Source organism: Drosophila subpulchrella, unplaced genomic scaffold (genome assembly GCF_014743375.2).
Source record: "Drosophila subpulchrella strain 33 F10 #4 breed RU33 unplaced genomic scaffold, RU_Dsub_v1.1 Primary Assembly Seq354, whole genome shotgun sequence".
NCBI lineage: Eukaryota > Metazoa > Arthropoda > Insecta > Diptera > Drosophilidae > Drosophila > Drosophila subpulchrella.
This window is the reverse complement of record NW_023665577.1, coordinates 10,885,076-10,909,293: the sequence shown is the minus strand read 5'-3', so window position 1 is coordinate 10,909,293 and position 24,218 is coordinate 10,885,076. Positions and strand designations below refer to the sequence as shown.

Sequence of the window (24,218 nt, the reverse complement as noted above, 5' to 3'; positions counted from 1 at the left end):
TTGCTTGTGCTGCTGTTGTTGCGGAGGAGACTACATCGCATTAATTTGGTTTTACAACATGGCCACACATAAAAATGAGAAATGGCTGACACACATGCCGCACCAGTTGCCCAGTGCAAGCGAGATGGCCTACAAGATGGGTGAAAGGGAGGCAGACAACGATTGCCATCAACAATATAGTCGAAATTAGCGCAAAATGAATTATAAATGCTGCCTTAATAAAAAGCTAAAGCACAAAGCGCGGCCAGCAAACATTAAGTTCTTAACGAGCGAAGGAGACAGCTTTATCGGAGTGAAAGAGAGGGTCCGAGGAAGTGGCAGAATGAAGAAGCAGCCGCAACTCTCCACAGATGTAAACAGTAAAAATGTTGAATGTTCTTCCGCCGCTTTATGTGGCAGCATCAAAAACAGATGCTGAACAAGCCGAGTGCAAGGCGAAAAAGAAAGAAAGGAAGGGATCTGGAACAAGGGGTAAGGGTAATGGAGGAGCTGAAAGGCCTTGTCCACTGAAATTGCACTAAATAAAGGAGAGAAAGTTTTTAATAACCAGCTATTCTTCTTGGCTTTGAGGTACTTAATTTAGACTACAAGCTTGGTTAATTATTTTTCTTTTAATACAAAATAACTATATTCTTTGTTCATGCTTAATAATTGAACAATAGATTATTAAATATTTTATACATTTTTTGTATATATAATATTTCTTTATCAGTGTGTTAAATACATAAAAATATAACGATGGTCTTTTAATCTCCTTATCAACATTATGATGAGGATACCATGCGAAAGAGTATAGTATTTGGTACTTTAAGTATGGTACTTTGGTACTTACACCCATTGTGAACAGTGACTGTCGGTTGAAACTGATTGTTTTCGTTTATGGTATCTCAGCAGTTTATGTCAACCTAGCTGTTGGCAACTTTTAGTAAACCCTCTCTATCACAACTTCTGCTACAAATGCCCCAATAAACATTTTCAATTTAAGTTGTATCTAGACAAGGGCTTTTCGCAGTTTAGTCGGTGGTTTATGAGCAGCTCAATTGTTAATCCCGAGCAGAGTCGTCAGCTGCTGCTGGTGCGAAAGTTAAACCTCGGTGAAATCTTAAAGGCAGAAGTCGTTCCGCCCGAGAATTTTTCTGAGGCTGGAGGTATTGGGTGGTACTGCTGCTGGCAATTATCACATCGTGTCGCAGTGGCGGCCATAATAACACCCGGACCAAAGATGAAGTCAAACGCAGCAAATACATCCAATCAGAGGAACAGCAAACGGGATGCGACCCTCAACGCCCATTTTAATGTGCGCACGACTTGTCCTGGGGACCAAAACGCATATATATATACATATAATCGGGGTTCCGGGGGATGTGATATTGGGTCTCTGGTCTGTTTGGTCTGGTAACTCCATGAATTTCCTTGTGTTTTCAGTGGGGAAACAGCAGTAAATTGACATAAAAACCAAATTGTCCATAAAAATGTATTTCCCTTTAGCCCAGCTAAGGATCTCCCCCCAGCAGTTGGTCGACTTTTCCCTCGACTTTCCCGCTTTTCTTTCGTGCTCTCCTTGCGCCCCGATGCTTATCGATAAAGTTCAATGGCAGCTACAGGGGCAACTTGCTCAGTTGGCCGGCGGAATTAGTTTCCTGCGGGGAATCCCCGGGAACGGTTCCGTCAACAATTTAATCAGTTCATCGCCTCCCGGCCGCAGCAAATCCTGCTCACCAAAAGGATTTCTGTCTTGCGTTTATTTCAACACCCTTTGGGGCTTCTAGTTTATTTATTTTTTCGCTTTCTTTATTTTTGGGCCGGGCCTTCTGGCCGCCTATTGACACAAAATAAGTTGGCTTTAGTTTTGGTTTTATTGGCCGCATTCTGCCGGCAGGAAATTAAAAGCCATCTGGCAATGTTTTCATTTCCTCTAGCCGCCAGAACCCAGAGACACTTCATCATCGGCTGCAGAATCGATATTATGCTAATGCCCGTCTAATTATTGCCCATTATCGAAATGAACAGAACACATTTCCCATCACCATCAACATTCTATATAATCGTAGTCGTAATCTGCCGGCTGGCTTATTTGATGAGCTGCAAAATAAACCGACTGAAGTTCGACTTTTGGGAATGGGATTATTGTTTGTAAATGGGCTTGGCGAGCATTTTGGCAGGCTAAGTTTTGTCTAATTAACAAATTTGATTAATTGGATGGGATTGGTTAGAGAAGGTTAGTAAGAAAGTATTTGCATAACTAGAAGTTCGGTTCTTGCCGTCTCTAAAAGTCTTTTAATTTCTGTTCGCTTTATTAAATTCCCAAAATTGTAAAAATACAAAAATCCCAATTTAATATCTCTTAGAAATTTGATGAATCTCTCTCTGTTATTAAAAACGACATTTTTTCTGTCATCCTCCTAATTGTTTTTCAAAAAAAGCCTTGAATAGATGGAAAATGATTGATATTTTCCGCAGACCCTAATTATTAGATGGACCGGAGCAAAACCAAAAGGCAAATCATTTCAATACAGCCGGGTTCCACAAGATTTTCCCCCTTTTGTTCGCCATCTCCTACACTGACGTGTGGGGACTTTGAATGGATTTTTAATAACATTGTCAGGGTGACACAGAAATGGCGTCAACATGTGCGCAGCTACCGACCCTGACTGTGATTATCACTCGACCTCCGGTCCCCGTAGTCCCCTTAGTTGGGGGTCAGGGGTCAGGCGAACACACACGCTCACCAAAGTGTTGGACACTTTTTTTTGTTTGCCCGGGTTGTGTTTTTGTTGCAGGTTCCAGTTCCAGCAGTTCCCGTGTTGGCTTAACGCCTGCTGTTGCTGCTCTTTTTGGGCCGGTCAACATGCTCATATTGGATATGTTTTTGGTGGCCTGGCCACTCCAACGCCTCATCATCATCATCATCGGATCCATCCTTTTTTGATGAGGCGAACAACACAAGCCAACTAATTTCAGCCTGACATTTGCCAAGCCATGATGACGATAATGATGATGATTACGATGATGATGGTAATGGCGATGGCGATGGCTTATGCCGAATGCCGAACATTTCATAAGTTTCGATGGCGGTTAATTTACATGGCCAGTTGGTGGATTTATTGCCCTGCGAACTAGGCCGGCTGATATTTATTACAGCCAGCCTGTGCGCATGAAATGAGTTAATATCGCTTGACTTCTTGCTGGCCATTCCGGCTCTTAAAGCACCGGACAAAAGGGCCCATTGAATGTATGCACAGCAAGGCAGTCAGTCCCAGGATGTGCCACAACCTGAGCTGTGAGATATACCAAAAAAGGATATATGCAGGCTACAGATGGTGTCGAAAGAATAGCAGTATCCTTGGGTTTTTTTGAGGGATCATAAAGTAATAATAATAAAATATACTTAAGTTAACGAATTTTTTTATGTCAAAGTATATATGTGCTGTTTGGTTTAATAGTAAAGCTATTTACTATAATGTGGACTTATTTCAATGGCCCCTATTACTACAGACATTTCAAATCTTTTTAAAAGTGCCTAAAACTATGCTACGAAATGTAAGATGTTTAGAATTTGGTTGGTTTTAGGAAAAAGCTATTTGTGATAATGCAGACTTATTTCTATGGCCACTATTCCTACCCATGTAGGAGCTTTAGATATCTCTAGAAATTTCAAATCATTTTTAAGAGTGTCTAAAATTATGCTACAAAATATATGATGTTTAGATTTTGTTCTTTTTTTAAAGCTTACTTTTCTGCGAATGTGTTTATTTTTGTGGTGTTTCTAAAATCTCATATTCCCTCTATTATTTTTACCTCATCTGTGAGCTGTTACAGCAGGCAAACAAAAGCTGCCGAAAACAAATAATCCGTTCTGTGTGCTCGGTGCTCTGTTTTGCTGTTTTGCCGTTTGGTTGTTTGAATGCCAGTGTTTTCCTTGCGAGCCACACGGCTCTCATCCTTTATCCTGGCTGGCATCCTTTGTCTGTTTGCCAGCGATGCTGATGAGCCTGCAACATGTCGACTCGAGTTGTTGCCAAAGTAATAATAACAAAAGGGCTAAGACCGAGACGACGGGCGGGCTTAAAAACTCATTGACACGTTCCGCACGGGCCAGGCAACACTTTCGGTTTTAGCCGTAGTGATGTAGTAGCTTTGCATCCAGCCCGAAGGCCCTAAGCCATTTACTTAGCCACACTCGGACAGATGTCAATGGGAATCTGGCTGGGTAAATGGATGCTCCACTGGCTGAATGAGATCATGCACGACTGACTTAATGCCTTTGCCATACAGGCATCCAGGCATCCAGGCACTTGGTTTCATTTTCATTTAAATGTTACATCTACTCGGATTTCCTCTCCGGGGCAACAGTGCGTATGACCGCATCCGAATGTGCATTTAATTGCATTTCAATTTCTCGATTTACAGCCATTTGGGCATAGCCTGCCCAACACAGACGCCGCACATCGAGTGCGGTGCTCAAATGGAGTATTGAATTAATAAATTATTGGTAAGCTGTTGACGTTGCGGTTGAAGGACACCGCCAGTTGCTCTGCCACTTAATTAGCAGTATGACACACCGAAAGCCGAGCCGCAGCTTTGGCCGCATTTTCACACTCAGGTCATTTGCCTTTTGCCGGATAGATTTCCTTTTTCATCACACCAACATTTTCCGATTTGTTCTCTTTTCGAATTTTCCCCATTAACTTTGGCCGACGAAGAGGAAAACCGAATCACACATAAAACTTAATTAAAATTTTCAATCGGAAACAACATCAACTGAATGGGAAGGGGCGTGGCGTTGATTGGCATAAAGGGCTTTAATAAGCATAAATTATGAAGAGTCCATAATCAATTCCAGCCGTTATTGTTTGTCTGGCCAGCATGAAAATTGTTTGCAGCACGCGAGCGAAGAACTAGAATAACAAATGTAATAAAAGCACGGGGTTGGATACCCTGATATATTCGATTAAAGACTTGTTTTCATAGGTCATGTCCTAGATATTTTAAAGTTAATCCCAAACATTATTGTATAAAAAATTGTAAAATAGGTTGATGTTGTAAAATGTAATTAAACCGTTTATGGTATCACCTATAGGATTTTTTATGGAATGTAACATTCAGCCTCGAAATTCTTTATAATATAGTATCTAATTACAAAAATGCCTTAATATTTTTCAACTCATAACTCTATATTTGTGTGAAAATCATTATCAATTTTATCATATTTTCATTGTTCCAAAATCCGAGTATAATACTGAATCATCTATTTTTAATTTATGAACTCCATATTAAAGCCCTCTAGCTTTTCCGACTTAATGGGACTTTCTTTGTGCCGAAATCTAAATATACCCTTTGAAAGGGCAGTTAATATTTGGCTGAGGTCATTGCGAGCAGGTGCAGCCCGTGAGATAGTGAGAGCCAGATAACAAAGGCCCTCAACTGGGCGAATGTTCAAATGTTCGAGTGGCTGGCCAGTTGCAGCCAAAAGCACCTGAAAACACCTGAGCAAAGGCTTTAATTACACGGCGCGTCACTCACTGGCTGCTTGAGTGAGGCCTGCAATTAGCCGGCCATATAACTCATCCGCCACGTGGCAGCGCTCTGGAAATAAAATGCAATTTGCGAAGTGAAATTGCCTGTACTTGTTAAATTAATCCCGCCCTCATCTCAGGCAGCCACAGGCAATTTCAAGCTCGACTTGCCAACTCATCAGATTGCGATGGTGCCCAGGCAGCCAGCATCGCTCAGTTGTCGGCCGCAATCGCTGGCATTCTAATTAAGCCGCCGCTAATCATTAATTAGACACATCGAATACGGCCCAGGTTGCCTTTTTATGGGTGCGTATTTATACAGTGCGACCCATTTAAGTTTGGTAATCGCAACGGCTTTCTAATGCCGCAAAAGTCAAAAACAAATGTCGCTTTTAATTATGGGCTTTCTCAGGATTTGATGGGGATGCACTGGGCGGCGGACTTGAATTATTTTTATAATATTTAAGTAATATTAGGTTCTCAGAATAATTAAAAACTGAAGAGCGTTTAAATAACATTCAAGGTATTGGTAAAGAGAAAGCGGCTTTTTAATTATTTATCTAATTTATAAAATAGTTAAAATGTGGAATAATTCTAACTTTTTAGATAAGGATATTCAGTAAAAATAAATGCTTTCAAGATGTTGGTTAAAAAAGGAAGATATTTTTTATTAAATATATATATGATCTACAAGTGGACAAATTAAAATTAATTATTAAAGCAAACCGGAAATATAATCTTAAGTACTTTATGCAAATTTTCTTACTTTTAAAATATAGACATAAGATATATAACTAGGGATCTATTGTATTAAAAGCTAAATAAAAATGTTTGAATCTGGAAAAAATTAAATAACAACAAAATGATTTACGTAAAATATTTGATATTTCCCTCTGATAAAAAAATGTCGTTTATAAGTTCAATTTTAAAAAATGATATTTATATAAAAATTTTTTTTAGTGTGCCCAGCTCCAGCTGTTTGGGCTTACATTTAGCACCTCAAGGCACGCCACTGGGCACACCCAAGGATATCTGCGGTTTGAGGTGGACGTGGTTGGGATGTGGGATGGAAATGGAAGCGCTGATTGGGGATGGTGCAGTGCAGGTGCTGGGGGTGCTCAAGGTTAGGGCGAAATGGCCGGCCACCAACTGGCCACCAAACCAAACCGACCCGAGTCGAACCGAACCGCTTTGAGCTAAACTGACATGTTCTGATCGACAGGATGTCTGCCGGTGGGTGGTGCCATGATGGGTGGCTTAGGGTTCGAGGGCTGCGGTCGGTGCGGTAGCTTATTTATAAAACGACCTTGGCGCAAATCAAATGCAAAACTTTTATGCGACCAGCGACACGCGTCCGCATTCGCCTGTTCATTAAAGGTCAAAGCCGATTTGGTTTTGTTGTTGTCCTGTCTCCCCAAGGTGTGTTCTTTCCTGGGTCCTTTGTAAAGGGAATTGCGAGGAACTAAACACAAAGACAAACATAAATATATACGAAACGAAACAAATATCTACGCAGGAAAAAAATCAATTTGGTTAAAAATGTCTTAAAAAATATATTTTAAACCTCTAATATATCAAAATATAATTAAATATAATATAAATAACAATTGTATATGCCTTACAGAATATTTTATTTTAATCCCTTTTCATTTTCATATATCAAAATATATTGCTGCCGTCTTTTTTTCCCCTGTGTAAATATTTGTATAATATTTTCTGGTTTTCGGAAAGCCCCTTTAGAATTATTTGCCTTGGCGCGTTGTTCAATAAACATAATTAGCATTTTGCCACTCTACGTGGCCCAGGCCCTAATGAATGACTAGGCCGAAAGGGAAATGGCCGACAAGAAAATAACAAGTAAAAGGAAGAAAAGGACGAAAAGGTTTTCCCCCACACCTGGATTGCGCCCATTTCATATGCAAAAAGTGGCAAAGAAGTTGATTAAAAATTCAGGAAGAGCTCAACTATTTGACAGGCATGGCGCCATCTGTGGGGCAAATAAATAACAGAGTAAACTGAGCAAAGGCCACAGACAGCCACGCACACACACACACACCTACACTCCATGTATGTATATGTAACATATAAGCCATGGCATAGGCACATCAACACTTGCAGAGATGTATACAAGTGTCACTCGTGTGTAGCGCACTCAACGTCAGCACTTGGCAATTGCCATGTTCCCACCCACCCACACACACACTCCATCGCACACACCCACACACCTACAGAGCATGCTGCCAAAAGGGCTACTCTCTCACACACACACACACTCGCACTCTCATTTAGTGTCGCACATGGCGTATACGTGATGGCTGTCTGTGGTCGTGCCGCAGAGTGTAATTAAATATTTTACAGGCAATCTACATTCTTGAGATAAACTCGGCTTTGTATATGTATGGGTGCCACCCAGGGCAGGGGCAACAACAGGAGCAGCCACCACAATGGGAAAATGTTTTTAAAAACGGAAAACACGCAAAATGCTAAACAAGTTAAAAGTCTGGGAGGTTTCAAAACGATTTGAAAATACTCTTAATCGGAATTCTTAAAAGAAAAATGATTAAAAGTATGCAGTAAAAAGAAAATAGTCTTTCAAACAAATTGGTCAGTATTTTGGATTCAAAAAATACTGTTGCATACTTTTAAACACTTAAATTAAATTTAATCTAACATTTCCTTAAAAATATTTAATCAATTGGGAAAATGTTTTTAGAAACGGAAAACACGCAACATGTAAAAGTCTGGGAGGGTTCGAAACGATTCGGAAACACTCTTAATCGGAGTTCTTAACATAAATAAGCCTTAAAGTATGCAGTGAAAAAGAAAATATTCTTTCAAGCAAATTGGTCGGTATTTTGGACTCAAGAAATGCTGTTGCGTACTCTTAAACACTTTTAAAATACATTTTCTCCTTCTTATAAAAAATACTTAACATATTTTTTACCTCAACTTAAAAATGGTAAATATATAATAAAACACGTTCCAAAGTCGCAATTCTCTGATAAACTCAGCCCAATTTGTGTCGCAACAAATGCAAATTGATTTGAATCCCTTTATGTAAATGTTCATCCAATTGACTGGCAAAGTCGACGAACTCTGTTGCGTTTGGTGCCCAAAAGGACAACATCGTAAGATACCGGATTAATGTTTGCAGCTCCCAAAAACACACACACACACACAAGGATATTGCGCTTAGGCTGCAATATTTGGAGGGCTCGTCCTGGGCCCACACATAAGTACACCCAAACATGACTCGTCGAAACATTTTTTGGGGCATAAGTCGTCGTTGTCGTTGTTGTGGAATTTAGATTAGAGTCATTTAACTTTTTAGATTTACAAATGTTGCATGAAAAGATAATCGGCTTGCCCTTGTCCGCCGGCCAGTCTCAGGACATGGGACACGGGACACGGGACACGGGTCTTGGGACACGGGACACAGGACCTTGGAACTAGTCATGGGCAGTTTTGTGGTTGCCCCCGAAGTGGAAGCCCCCCCGCTCCTGCTTTTCAGATACTCCGTCTGCGCTTGAGTTGCGGCGTTGTAACAGGTTTTGAGGCATGCTTCGGGTTTTTGCGGCTGGGAGCTTGGAATATATGGACCCGGAGGTTGGGCCAAACCCCAAATTGGATTTCGTTGTTGTCTCCCAATTGGGTTCCCTCGGCATATACACATATATATGAATTTTTGGTCTTGGACGCGTGTTGGTAATTGCGCTTTTGAGGTTGTAATTTGTGAATTGAAATTGTCGGCAGTAAAATGTGGTGCGTGCCTAACAAGCAAATTAAAAGGCTGCATTGTCCAAACTCGTTAATCTCAGTCTCCACTGCGTTTCCATTGACTCCCTTACTTTATTGGATTTCATTAACAATTAGCTGGGAATTTCATTTGCCAGCGTGTAATTATTTTTCCTTCAAAAATTTAATTATAGCTGCATTTGCATTGAAATTCCTGCCGTTTCCTTAATTAATAAGTTATGCTTTCCCCCCCACTTACTGCTAAGCAACAGCGAATATAAAGCGGGGAGTACTGGGCAAAACTGTTTTTTAATTGCCTGCGAAAGGGGATTTTTAAGTGGGCTGGGTATATACACTGGCAGTAGGCCGCAGCTGTTGCTCCGGCTTAAGAGGGTTAAGAGGAGAAAAGGATGAGAACGGGCACGGGGTCCACATGAACTGACCACTTGAGTTGGCCTAATTGGCTGGCCAAGTGTTGGTTATTTCGGAGCTTGAATGAATGAGGCTTCCCCTACTTACCACCGAACACTACAACTCATTTAGTTTAGTTTTCTTTGAGGCCGGAGGAGGGGTTTCTTAATATCAAAAAAGGGCTTAGGCTGAGAAAATAAAGACCATTTGAAATTCAGTATATTATGATATATAAAAATTTCAACATTTATATTTTCTTCACAGTTAAAAATTCTAAACTTAGCCTTAATTCATATAATTTAACTTTTTAAGTACTAAAAGTTTCGAAGAAAAACTTTACATTTCAATAACTTCAATAATTTAATATTAATATTAGAATAATAAAATAAAAATACCCAATTATTTTAATATACTTTCTTATAAGTACTGTATTATATTGTTACAGGTAGATTTTATATGAAAATAAAATCATTATATTAAAGCTGTAGGGTTAATTTAACCTTCAAGGGCTGGAAACCTTAAAGAAACCCGCTTTGTGACTAGCTTCGTTGTAAAGCAGACTCCATTAGTGTGAAGGGGGCGTGGCAGTACGGGCCTTATCTGCAATGCCCATCACAGAAAGAATCCGAAAGCAACACTATGCGTGCGCGAAAAAATCCATCCATCCGTCTGTCCACTTTCAGTCTGAGCTGAAATGTGGGGCGTGAGAACGGGTTACGCCCAGTTTCAGTCAAGGACCAACGGCAACACATTCATGTGAATTACCAACACCTCCGCCGGAAACGGAAACGAAAGAGCGTGTTTGAGCTGAAGCCCATAATTTTGCATTAGCAGCTACCGAAAAAGGCAGAGAAAGTGTAGTAGAAACAGAAACTGAAACATCAACTCAAAACAGCAGAGCAACAAACATTGACAGATAGCAGAATGGGGTTCAGTCACATGTGAGTGCACGTGATAAGAATTCACAGGTGAGAGCACGCACATACAGGTATTAAATATGTTCAACATCGTTGGCGGCTCACTCATCAAATGGGCATTAGAAATCGAGAGGAATGGTAAATTAGGGATTAGCTGAAACATTTTCGGAATATACCAGCACACTCATTAATTAAACATTTGCAATTTAAGGGTCACTTATTTAAATGGCATTTCATAATTAAATCATTTAAATTTAAAACAAATTGATGCAAAGTATGACTGTATTATAATATCACATATATACATTTTTTAAATATTTTATGAAATACATTAAGGCAATTTCGGTGAGTAAGTGGCATTTATTTTGATGAATCTATTGAAGCTTCCGTTTTCCCTCTTCTCAAAGTATATACAAAGCTGTAAGATTATTTTTAATACTAAAAGGTGAACCTAAAAATAATTGACCTTCGCAAGTAAGGCATCTTTCACCGTCTTTCAACATTCTAAGTATAATTAGTTTTGCACTAACTGGGGCGTAAAACGAAACTCAGACACATAACAGAACTGAACGCCCCCAGATCGAACCGAACCGAACTGAAGCGAAATGAAGCCTTTGCCCGCCCAGCAGAAAATCATTAAAAATATTTGCCTGCACGCGCTGAGCCGCCTCGTCATCCAATCAGCCATCGACATCGCAGCACCACCACCGCATCCACCAGCACCACCAGAGTCGACACCACAACCACCGCCAGCCAGCCAGCTCCTGGCCATCGAGAAAGGAACCCAATTTGGGGCATAAAAATTGTTGCTTACTTGGCAAAGATGTTTATCACACCGTCGGGTGGCTGGATACAAAAAAGCGGGAAAGACCAGCCAGGACTTGAGCCAAAGTTCTGCACATTGGGTCTAATGATTTGAATGGGATTCTATGGTTGTTTCTAAGGTTGTTTTAACTAATATTGATTATGTCTTAATTAAGGGGTCTAAATTTCTTAATAGAAGATTATTATATATATGAAATATTATGAGTATAATCATAACCGAAAAATATTTGTTTTTAGTTTTAGAAAAAATAATAATAATAATAATAAATTTATAAAATTCAGAGTAAAAACTTTTTTTTCATTTAAGAAATGAGTACTTTTTCAATACATCCCCAGAAAATGTGTGCAAAGTTTATTTTACTTTTGAAGTACATACTGAACCACTGTGCTTTGTCCAGTGCGGTTGGCAATGTAAATATTTTGCCATTTGGGCTTTCTCTTGGATTAGTTTCATTTATTTCATCATTTGCGCGTCTCACTAAACGCATGCAGCGCCTTATCCTGGCTCTCGGAGTCCTGAGTTTTGTGTCCTGTCTGGGCGAGAGTTTTGATGGGGCTCAGTGGTCGGTCGGTCGGCGGTCCGGCGGGGGATAGGAATTTAATCAGGCCGCTGGGGACTGTAAAGCGCCGCCGCCCGTTGCTAACGCAGAAACAGAAATGTAGGCGCTGCCCAGAAACGGCACACAGAAACACAAAAAATATGAGCGGAAACAAAAAACACACAGCAGAAATTTCCTTAATCGTAATGCTGCAGAGAAAAAAATTACAGGACTTGGTTAGCAAGGATAATAGTTATTATCCTTACACCTAAATTATAATTTATTCTGTACTGTACTGTACTTCTGCTGTATTTTAATCAGGTTCATTATGCTATAGATAGTTCTGAAAACTTGTATTGTTTTTTGATTATAGAAATTTTAGCTTAAAGAAGATTATTTAATAATTTATTTTTAAGTTAGGATGCAAAAAGTAAGTAAAATTCTAAAAACTATTCGGATATAAACCTGATCAAATGATAAATAAGATATTTGCGTTTTCTTTGGATTCCTAAGATACCTTGACACTTTCGACCTATATTTTCGGGCATTATAATATTTTTAAGAAATCTTTATCTTTATATTTCAATTTACATATAAGAGTACATATTTTTGATTTCTATAAACCTATTCGAATTTCTCCCTGTGTGCGAATGTTGCTCCCGAAATGATGACGATGGCGATGACGAGGTCCGCCCGCTAAAAGGAAATGTTAGGGGGACTTGGCCTTGTCGCTATTTGATTTTTCCTTTTGCACTCTCCTTTTTTTCTGCGCTTTTATTATTCGTTACAAGTGTGTGAAGTTGTAATTTAAGTGTGTATGTGGGGGTGGGGCGACTGACACGCCCACCGCCCATTAAATGCCGCCTTCAAATGCCGCCGGAGGGCACATTGATTTTCCTCTCTTGATTTTCCCGCTTGGCATGCCTTTAAAGCAAATTCCAGCTATCCACAGCAATCAGTTTCAGTTGCGTCTTGATTTTCGCTTTTGATTTCATCGGGCTTAGCTGGAAAAGGGGGCGTTATATGGCTATAAGCCCATCCACATCCACATCCAGCTGACATTGACGAGTGTCAGGCACATGTCCGCCACACAGCCGGGCCAAGCTGACTTGGCTTAAGCGTGGACGCAGCTGGACATCGAGTGGCCAAACCGGAAGGGTAAGTCGGGGGGATCGGGCTTATTGGCTGCTGCAGGATGGACCACAGGTGGGAGGGGCTCCTCCGCCTCCTGCTTCTCCTCCGATAGTTGGTGAAAAGTTTTCAGTTCGGCTTTGGGGTAACATTTTCCGCACCACATATTGAGTATTTTCATTGGATCTCCCTTTTTTCAAGCTCCTTGTGTGACTTAGTGATGGTTTCCCTCGAGTGGTTTAATTTTTTATTAAACCATTTTGTTTGCGAAAAGCATATTGTTGAAAAATATTGAGAAAGTGAAATGAGAGCACTCTCTAACAAATAAATGTGGGTTTCTTGGCCACTTATTCGAAGCCAATTATTAATATTTAATTGTAATATATCTGATCCAAATCTTAAGAGTTAACCTTTATGCAATAAAAAATGTATAAAGAATAAAACGAAAGGAAATTCGTTTTGATAAATCATACAATTTATTTGGGTATAAGAAGTAACTATAAATGCATATTTGATAATGAAAATGTATTAACTTTAATGGCTTAGCAATGAATGTTTGAAATAGATATAGAATAGATATCAATAAAAAAAAATGTCTTTGAAAAGTTACAATGTTTATAAATCTAGTGAAAAGTTTTCCTTTTTATTCTTTGGCTACAATTTCGTTTTAAATATTTGTCTTTAATGTAATTTTCATGATTAAGAAGTTACCACCAAACAAAGGGCCACGTCCTGAAATGGATTCATTACGTTGCAATCAAATTGAGAAATTTTCAAACATTGCGTTGATTGCATAATGGCCATAAGAAAGTGGATTCGTCCCAGCCTATTGCTGTTTACCTCGCAATTGTGAAATGATTGCCGTTTGAATAATTTAACCGGAAGCCATTCACTTGGTAAAAAGGTGAAGGAACTGCAGAAAGTAGGCCAATATTTCCCACAATTGCACCGTATTTAGGATTAAATAATGACTGGCTAGTAAGGCGAATTTCATTGGAAACTCCAACGTCCAACGATGGCCTTGATCTGTGGGTGGAATCAGTTTCCGCCAGGACAGGATGATTTTCCAGTTCGCTTGCAGGTCCTAATCTCGGGGCTTTAAGCCCGATTGGAAGGGGTTCTTTTCTCGTGGCTCTGAGCCAGTCAGCTGGTCGGTCGTTGGTTGGCAATTATTTTTAGCCCATTGTGTGTATTTGCCTCCACGCGGCGGAGCGGACCAACTGTCTGGGTAGGCAGGTGAGTGTTTATTTTCGCCAATCAATATTCCACATACTCCCAATCGATACGGCACTTCACATGGCCGCAGGGCGCACGAGGCGTATGATTGATCTAATTGAAAGCCAAGATTGATGGCGCAATCTCGTCAGGTGTGTGTGTGGTGTGTGTCGGAATTGTCTGCTGTCTTCTGGCTGCTGTCAGCCGAGTGTGGACAATAAATCTCAATTGCAATCGACTTACGTGCACTGGATTTCCTCCACTTTCCCACCAGCTAGCTGCTGCAACAGTTGACCATGAACATCTAGATTGAACTTTGAACTTTAATAGCTTGTATTTATTATTTTTTAATGATTTAATTAGTTTGTTTTCTGGTTTTTTTTTTTGTTTATCTGCCTGGCAGTTCTTCACTCGGCAACCGCGTTTTGTCACCGTTTTTGAAGCGACCAGCGAGCGACTGAAAACGCGACTTGGCAGCCCAAAGGACGAGCGTGGACTGTGACACTGCGGCGGCTGACGGTGTCTATTATTGGGGGCCAAAAGCAGGAGCAACATGGCCAGGAAGCCCACAGACACACGGCCAAGGCGGAGCAACTGTTGGTCGTGCGAATCCCGCTTACGATATTCGATTCGAGCCTCGTGTCCTGGCACTTCGGCCCCAACTTCGGCTCATCCTTCGTCCTTCGTTCTTATTTTTCCTCCAGCACCGTTGTCGTCGGCAGCTGTTTAACTATTTCTCGGTTAGTTTTTCGCTGCGCTTGCATTTCAATGACAAATTGTTGCATCTCAGCCGTGCCCCCTCAACCAGCTCAGCCACCTTAACTCACCTGTGTGTTCCTGGCATTTGAATCAATATTCCATTTCTCAAACCTTTTGTTGCTCGGGCGAAAAAAAAAGAAACAAATTGTTTCGAGTGTTTAGTCCTTATGTTTTCCGTTTTTTGGCGAATTGCTTACTTTTCACCGTCTAAGCGAGCGGAAAATATGCAGCAACTTCTTGGGCAGACATATATTTTTTTTAAATTTATTGCACAACATTTAGCATTACGAGGGCAGCTACAAGAAACAGCATCAGCGGCAACTGATAGCGGAAAGTTTAATGGGAAATGTAAATGTTACGCCATTGTATGACATACGACAATAAAATGGAATGAAACAGAAACAATAAACCGATGGATGCCAGGCCCAGGATTCCTACACAGGTTGTTGGTCCCATTTCCCCGCTCGTTCGACCGGCCTCCTCATCTCTCTAACACACTGAGAAAAAATATGGCTTGAAATTAGAAAGTAAAGAGCTTTAAGCTGCGTAAAGGGCATACAATTGGACATAACACTATAAAAAAATGTTTTATTTTAATTTTAGTTCTTATAACGCCATTCAACAAATCGATCGTAAGTATGGGATATTTTTTTCGGAAACCTATTTGCAAATCGAATTCGAAAATTAACAATTTAAAACTGGGTAAAAATGTTGACCTTCCATTATATAAAATATTTATTTTATTTTGGTATATAAGTTGGTATATAAGTATGGGACATTTTAGTCGAAACCCTATTTGTAAATCAAAGAGATTATAATCAATTATTCTCTAAGACAGCCGACGTTAAACCGAAACAAAACCCTTTTTGAACATTAAAGCTCATTGATTATGTATAATTGGCTTATTGTTACCTATTAAAATATTTTTAAATTAATTGAATCTTTGTTGTTTCTCTTACTTTAAGCTCTGCATAAATTAATAATAAATAAAAGTACTTGATATTTTTCTCTCTATAGACACATTTCTTCCTATTTCCCTAGTCTGCGCTTGGGTTTTTTTATTTGCTGTTATTTTTCTGCGGCTGCGGCCATAATTTACAATAACAACAAGCCCAGATAGGGGCGAAGGTGGCCCAGGGGGGCGTGGCAGCGGGTGGCAGATAGAGAAATGTGAAGCTGAAAATGAAAGAGTCGAACAATGTGGCTTGTGAGGCTGCCGTTTTGCATTCGATGGATGAATATACAGGGGGGTGGTCTACAGGGAGGCTGATACCTAAGGAGTGGGAAGGAGGTATAACCGATAGCAGCGCTACCGTTAGCAGTCTAAAACGACGAAGCCATCGAAATCGCGCCATGCAGTTCTTCTGACTTCGGAGTCAGATATTGTATTTCATGGCGTCTCGCTCGATATGTCGCCTCTATACGCATATGCCGTCTGTGTGTGTGTGTTCCATAATTCAATTTCAGAGTAAGCCCATCCACCGTTCCGGCTATAACCACCCACAGCCACCCACAAGCCACCCACAACCACCCCCCACTATGCACATAAGGCATTGATCTGCCCCGGCAAAGCGCTTTATGTTTTATGCGTGCGGCTGAAAAGTTTAACGAGGCATAAACAAACATAGGGCCATTGTCGTTGCCACTGCTGACTGAATGAATGAAAGTTGGCCAGATGATATATGGTCTGCCCAGGCATAGACATTTGTTTTTTGGATCCACCCGGAAGCGGGACTTAAATCTTACGATATATAACATAGATTTAGATTATATTTTCCGCTCACAGATTTATAAATTCGATTTAAAAGTAATGTCCAATCAAGTAGATACCATTTTCCCTTTTAGATTGCATAGCTCGAAGAAAGCAAGCTGCAAGTACAAAATGAAAATGGAAAAGTTTCTCAGCTTAAAATCAACATTGTTAAACCAACTTTAACTAAAGTAGAGCAGGTTGCTTCTTAGCATTTCGTAAAATTGAGATGCATTTATAATTAATTGACGTAATAGACATTGAGATGTACGGAACCTAATACATGAATTTCAAATATAATTGCAAAACATTAGATATTGTATACTAATTGGATGAGTTGTGATGTTCGTTGAATTCATTTGGATATCGAATTACTTCATTTACATATCAGCAAGCTATCTTCGATGAAATTTTCAATATTTGAAAACTTTAGCATTTCAAACAAAATGAATGTTATTATTTTCTTAAAAAAGGAAACAAAATGAGGGAACAAATAAAAAAATTATTGAATAAAGTGTTAACTTTACTTAAAGACCTTATGGGCTGAGATCTATAATTAATGGTAGATATTATACATTTTTAAGTTTACCTTAAAATTATTAAGCCTTGGTTACATTTTAGATAATAATTATTATATGGTAAGTCTAAAACTGTGTACCTATTCCTCTTTCTTGTTTGGAACCCTCACCCAAAATGTCTGCAAACAGTTATGACATTGATTGTAAGATCATGCGATGTACTTTGGGTTGTGTTGGTGTCACAGGCCCATGCTCAAATTGGCTTATCCATAATCCAATTAGCCAGGCAGATAGCGCCGTGTCACGGCCACATCCTCCTTACATAAACCATATGTTTCGTCACATGCAATTTCCAAAGCAATTAACCGGCACACTCTCACCTGCCCGATGCAGCATCCTTTTGCCCCCTGTGAGAGCCCCGAATAGGAGGTCCTTCCGAATGCCTGCAGCCTGTTGCTAGATCCTGTTGCCAAAAGCTGTGAGAGTGTGTGTGTGAGTGCCTACGAATTGAATTTGTCGCGCATCGAACAAACTTGGCAATTCAATCAACGTGCCAGCCCCAACTCACCTGCTCTTTTGACCATGAACCTGACCATCGAACATCGAGAATCGGACATCAGGCATAGGACATCTACCATAGGGACTTGTCTTCCCTGCTTGACTTTTGGCCATCGTTTGTTGATCCGTTCGCTTTGCTAATTGAATTGCCCTGTTTGTCGCCTCTTCCAGCGGCAGTGTCAAAAATTACGCATACGCCCGGTGGGTGCGCATTAAGCCGTTACGGCTAATGAAGCTCACGAGATTGACGGGCCAATTATGGCGATGATGGCATCGCCATTGTTTCCCTCGGCAATTGAATTACATTGAAAACTTCGTTAGGCTCGTTGGCCGAACGCGATTTACGCGATAAACACGCCCGGCAACTTAAAATGCAATCAATGCCAGGCTTCGTCTCGATTCAATTGATTTTTATTGATATGTAGGTGCCTAGAATTGGTACGTACTTAGCGCTCATGCATATACGTATATTATTACAAAACAGAAAATAAAAAACCATTATGTAACAATACATTTCAAAATTATATTAAGTATTTAAGTATATTTTAAATAATTCCTAAAATTAAAATGAAAGCACTGCATTGAACATTTTTTGAAGAGGCAATTTCAAAGTATAATGTTTTTTATTAAAGGATTGTAGTGATTTTGGAAAATGAGCTTAATAGTCCAGAAAAAACATTATTATTAGGCATTTAAATTATTATTATTTATAAATTCTTTTTTTTAAAAACCATTGCAAAAGTTATATTAACGATTCCATCTTTAAGACCTTTGAAATCATTTTAAAGTATTCTACATTTTTTGGATAGAGAAACCTTTTTCTGTATAAAACAATTCCATCTTTAAATTCTTTAAGGGAGTTTCTGAAAACATTGTAAAACTGTTGATTGGAGAAATGTTTTTCAGTACTATTCTTCCCCGAGCGGACACATATTGCTATGCGGTGGCACAGTTTGAGGCAGTTAGGGGGTTCTGGAACTGGAACTTTTCCCCCTCGGGGGCAACGGACTGCCTGGAGTAAATCCCCGTAGATTGGTAGCTCTCGTTACGCTTTTATTTTCCCAAGCTATTCTTCTTTTTCTTTTAATTGATGTTCAGTGGTGATTGGTTTTCCCCCAGCCCCAGCCCTGCGAGGCGTCGGGATTAAGCGGAGTGCTTTCAATTTGCAGAAATGAAAATAACAATGGGCGCATAGGTGGTCGGGCACTGACAGTCCAAATTGAATGGCAATTTGATTTTATTGAAGTGCAGCAACTGGTTGGGCCTGTCAGTGCGGCAGTCGAGTATAATATTTCAGCTGACCGGGCAGCCGAGGAGCCAAACCAAATCAGAGCAAATACTTTTATTGGGTTTCGAGTTTTTCTCCTCCAGGCTCTTGGATTTTTTTCCCTATTTTTTTCATTGGCGCCTGCAGCACGTACTCGTATTTCGCTGTTGGCCAACTTGTCAGCCTAAGGCAGCCAGATCCTCCTCGTCGTCCTTGTCCTTGTCATGCTGAAAATATAATTAAAGTTTTTGACAGTTATATCTGGCCAACAATGAATGAATGTCCCTTCCCAGTGTGATTAATGATGTCGCTCTGAAGAGCGGAAGAATAAAATAGAATTAAATGTGCAGTGGGTTGGGCTGGGCCAGAAACTGACCCAAATGCACACTCGAATTGAATTACTTGATCATTTATGGTTGATTATGATAATCACTGCGAAAATGGCCAACCGCAGCATGGCGGGCCTGAAATTATTTTCCCTCAAATGTTGTCCATCAATTTGAGTTCCAGCCATGTCCGCACGTGAGTGCCAGCGATTTGCATTTTCACAGCGCTTAGTGCGGTTGTGGTTGCATTTAAATGCAAGGGGAATATTTAGCGAACTCTATTTGGGGCTCTCAAAAATAGCACTGATAAGTATGGCTAAAATGGTGCAGCCGAAAATGGTATTTTCGCCATGATTTCGGGACTATTGGCTTGATTCTGATTGATTGCTGGATTCTCTCTTTCAATTGGGGTTTTAGGAAGTGGTTGATTCCATCTCAGCTTGAATTATTATCATCATTATATGGGAGCTTTTATATCATGGAATGTCAAAGAATATTAAAATTCAGAGTGGAGCTTTGAAATAACATTAAATTAAGTTGAAAGGGAGTTTATTGGCTTTGACAATCGTTGAAGCCCTAAATGATTCCGTCGCATCTTTAGTTAAAATCATCATTATATGCGAGTTATCATGGGTTGCTAAAGAATTTTAAAAATTCAAAATGGAACTTTAAAATAAATTCCTGTTTAAATTGGAAGACAGTTCCTTGACATTGATGATCCTTAAGCCTTTAATGATTTTACCTCAGCTTAAATAATCATTATCATTATGTAAAAGTTATTATGGGTTGCCAAAGCACATTAACATTTAAAATGAAACTTTATAACAAATTTGAATGTACTTTGTTGACCATTCTTAGGCTTCTTCCGTTGACCATTTTATGAAAACCATTTAATGGATAATACTATATTTTATGTGGGAAATTTCACCTGCACTGTCTCAAAGGACACGGCGCATCCTTTGCCCGCATGACTGGGATTTAGTTTAGGCAAGTGTCATTCTCAATTTGAGATTGAAATCGAGCTGTGTGCTCGCTCCGTGTGTTTGCACACCTTTGGCAGCGGTTTGCAGCTCAGTTAATTAAAAAATCTCTTGGAAATCAGACAACTCGGAGGGGTAATTAGAACTGGCAGCCAGCCGAGAGCACACACGCCACCAGGAGCTTGAAACTCAGAGCTCGGATCTCGGCTGAGTTGGTGCTCTGTCCGGGATTTGGAGTTAATTGGCTGCCGTTGCGTGGCAACCGGGAGTTGCAGCTGCAGATGGGATAAGTGCAGGCAGTGGATTGCAAACAAATCGCAAACATAGCCGCACGGCTAACTCGCGTTAGTAGAACGTAAGAGCTTTTTGGAGAAAGAATAACTTTTTTTTGGGCCAACTTTGTCTACGGCAAATCAGAAAAGCCACAAAAATGGCCCCGAAATTGAGTTGCTGCTGGGAAAAAATTGAATTAATAACTGAAAACAGCAAGGTTTTCGGGGCCAGTGTGTAACAGATAATTTCATTAAAACAGTCGGCAACTCTTCACACACACCGACAACTGAAAGCCCACATGGCGTATGCGCAATGGTTTTCCAACGGACTTAACTTGGCTTTTGTGGCACTTTGTGTGCGTCTATGTGTGTGCATGTTTAATATGCAATGGCTAGGCTTATGTTTTGTACAAGGAAATCCTTTTACACCATATTGAGTTCCGCTGTTGGCATCCCCTCTCGAAGCCACATAGAAAAATGATTTAAGCGCTCTGCGGCTGCAATTAGGTTTAAATATTTATACAGCCAGTGTCAATACGGTGCCAAGTTTGCATCTCAGACGTTATTTGGAAACAAAAAGTCGGCTGCCAAAAACTATGCCCGAAGGGAAATAACAAAGTTTTTGACTGCACCTTAAAGAAGAACTATTAGTCCGCTTCCCTGTTTGGGATATCAATTCTTCAATAAAACTTTTTTGCAGCTTTCAGTTGCCATTCTCTGGACAATTAGCAAACCAAAAGTGGGCCAAACGAACTGTCAAGCCGGCAAACATCGAATCAGAGCATCGAAGTGAAATGGAAATGGAAAAATGAAACTGCTACTAAAAAGGAAACTTGTGTTTTCCATTTTTTGTTTTGCTTCTGGGGTCAAGCCTTACCGACTCCCAGGAGGCAAAAACACAAAACTAAAATACAACAAAAATAAAAAAAAGGTTACCGACGAAGAGCAAACTTCTCGATGATAATAAAACTGCTGATGATAATGATTTAAATGGACTAAAGTGGACATGTCAGACAGCACAACGTTTGTAGGTGCACGGAGAAAATGGGAAATTCGTTATGGGGATGTTGATAATTAAAAAAAAAATAAAAGCAAAAGCAAAAAATACAAAAACACAACATAAGAAATTTCCGAAAAACATATTTAATATTGCGACAACAGTTATTCTTAACTTAAGTTTTATAAAATGGCTATATCTTAAGATCTGCGTGGTAATAATGATATTTAATGTCATCGGACAACTTATTTATATATATATATTCTCGTCTCATCGTCATAATAAAATAAATTAATGCTTAAATATTTCGGTTCTATATATTAGTAAACAAATATCAGCTTATAAAAATATTGTATTGTAATAATAATTTTAGTCAGTAGGATTTCGGAGTTCTTCATAATTTGACGAATGACGAATGATATTTACTCCGGTGTTCCGGTGTTTTCTAATCTATCCTATATATATATATAAATATATTTTATATATTTGTTGATGTTTAAGTTATATATTAACAAAAAATGATCTTGCAGTATTTACATTTTAAATGTTTTTATCTTGTTGAACCTTAATTTTTTTCCCCTAACATATATTTCACCCTGAATGCTCCTTTCATATGAGTCCTACGTTGATAAGGAAACGAATACGAACTGGCGACCATTTTCGGGGGTATTTTTCTCCATGTGCCCTAGTGAGTGGCTGCCTTGTTCCGATGTGCGGTCACTGCCACGGGGCATGTTTTGTGTGGCCCACGGAGCGTATGCGTAACGAGTGCCCAAGTGGCCATCGCCGGCTGCCCGTGGGCACACAAAAGGAATCGTTGTGCTTGTCATTTCGCCGATTCAATTAACGGCAAAAAACTCGAAACAAAGAGACGTCGTACAAAAACGCGAAAGCCAGGAAAGTGGACAAATCGGCGAGTCAAGCAGCCAGCTCGCTCTTTTTAATGGGCAATTACTTTTTAATGAGACTCCACCTTCACCGCTCGCCTCCTGTCGATAAATGCAAATTTGGCCAGGGGCCGTAAACGGCACACTCTATACACCAGCTCTACCTCCACCTCCAACTCTACCTCTAAAGTCGGGCAAAGGTCGCCTTAAAGCCGGGGGTCAGTTCAGGTTGCTGAGGGTACTCCGATTACATTTTCAGTGGCCGCCTTTGAATGCAAATTTCGCATCCTCGGTTATTAATTTCGTGCCGAGTTTATGGTTTCTGCACCCCGCCTCCATATCGAACGCCTGACACATCAAAGCGTTCGCCTGACAGTCGCACACTCTGCTTTGTACATCTGTTTTTTAAATATGCGCGTGCGATTAAAAAAGTAACAGCAACTGAAACTGAAACGAAACATTAAAGGGCCGGCGCTTTCAATTGGAAAAATAAAAAAAACAAGGAAGAACGCTATAGTCGAGTACCTCGACTATCAGATACCCGTTACTCAGGGACCAAAGGAAAATGGAGATATGCAAGCAGCAAAGCGAGATTGAAATGCGCCACCTACCGGCGGTAGACAGATTTAAGCGTTGTGGGCGTTAGAGTGGGCGTGGCAAAGTTTTTTTTGGATTAATCGATAGGTATTGACAAGACCAATACATTTCAGTTAAAATTTTTGATCTAGCGTGAAAATTGTGGGCGCCACAGGTTTGGGCGGTTTGTAGCCGTTCTAATGGGCGTGGCATATTCGCGTGACAAAATTGCGCTGCGCTTAAGCCTAAGGAATCTAAATCTGAAATCCCATTTCTCAATCTTTGATATTTTTCAAGATATCCGCGTTCATATTTACGATTTTTTGAAGTTTGTGGGCGGTTTGTGGGCGTTCAAGTGGGCGTGGCAAACTTTTTTTTGGGTCAATCGATAGGTATTGATGAGAACAAGACATTTCAGTTAAAATTTTTATTCTAGCATGAAAACTGTAGGAGCCACAGTTTTGGGCGGTTTGTGGGCGTTAGAGTGGGCGTGGCACTCTGCTGAAACAAACTTGCGCTGCGTAAGAAGCTCAGGAATCTGCACGCCTAATCTCAATAGCCTAGCTCTTATAGTTTCCGAGATCTCAGCGTTCATCCGGACGGACAGACAGACGGACAGACGGACAGACGGACAGACGGACATGGCTAGATCGACTCGGCTAGTGATCCTGATCAAGAATATATATACTTTACGGGGTCGGAAACGCTTCCTTCTGCCTGTTACATACTTTCCGACGAATCTAGTATACCCTTTTACTCTACGAGTAACGGGTATAAATATATAAGAAAAAAAAAATGAACGAGAAAAAGCGAAAGAAATATAATGAGTTTTGCCCGACGCTGCTCACAAACAGGCTCTGTTTGGTCATGGTCGCCCTGACAAGCGTTGACACTTTTCCGCTTTTCCATTTTCCCGCCCAGTCTGCGTGTAGCGAGCGAGTCTCGTAATGTTGATGGACACTCGCTTTGATTTGCTGCTGCTGCCGCAGCTCGTGTGGCTTTTCCTTTGCCAGTTAAGTCGGTCGTAACGACTTGTCAT

At 40.1% G+C, this 24,218-nt stretch overlaps 1 protein-coding gene across 2 annotated transcripts in view; it reads right to left on the bottom strand.

Moving 5' to 3' along the window:
- The window catches only part of LOC119560810 (probable muscarinic acetylcholine receptor gar-1), a 30,912-nt gene extending 16,137 nt beyond the window's left edge, over positions 1-14,775 (bottom strand). For both annotated transcript variants that reach the window (XM_037874447.1, XM_037874446.1), the window contains exon 1: positions 14,533-14,775. The gene's annotated coding sequence lies outside the window, so the exon portion shown is untranslated. The remainder of the gene's footprint in view (positions 1-14,532) is intronic.
- Positions 14,776-24,218: the final 9,443 nt, after the last annotated feature.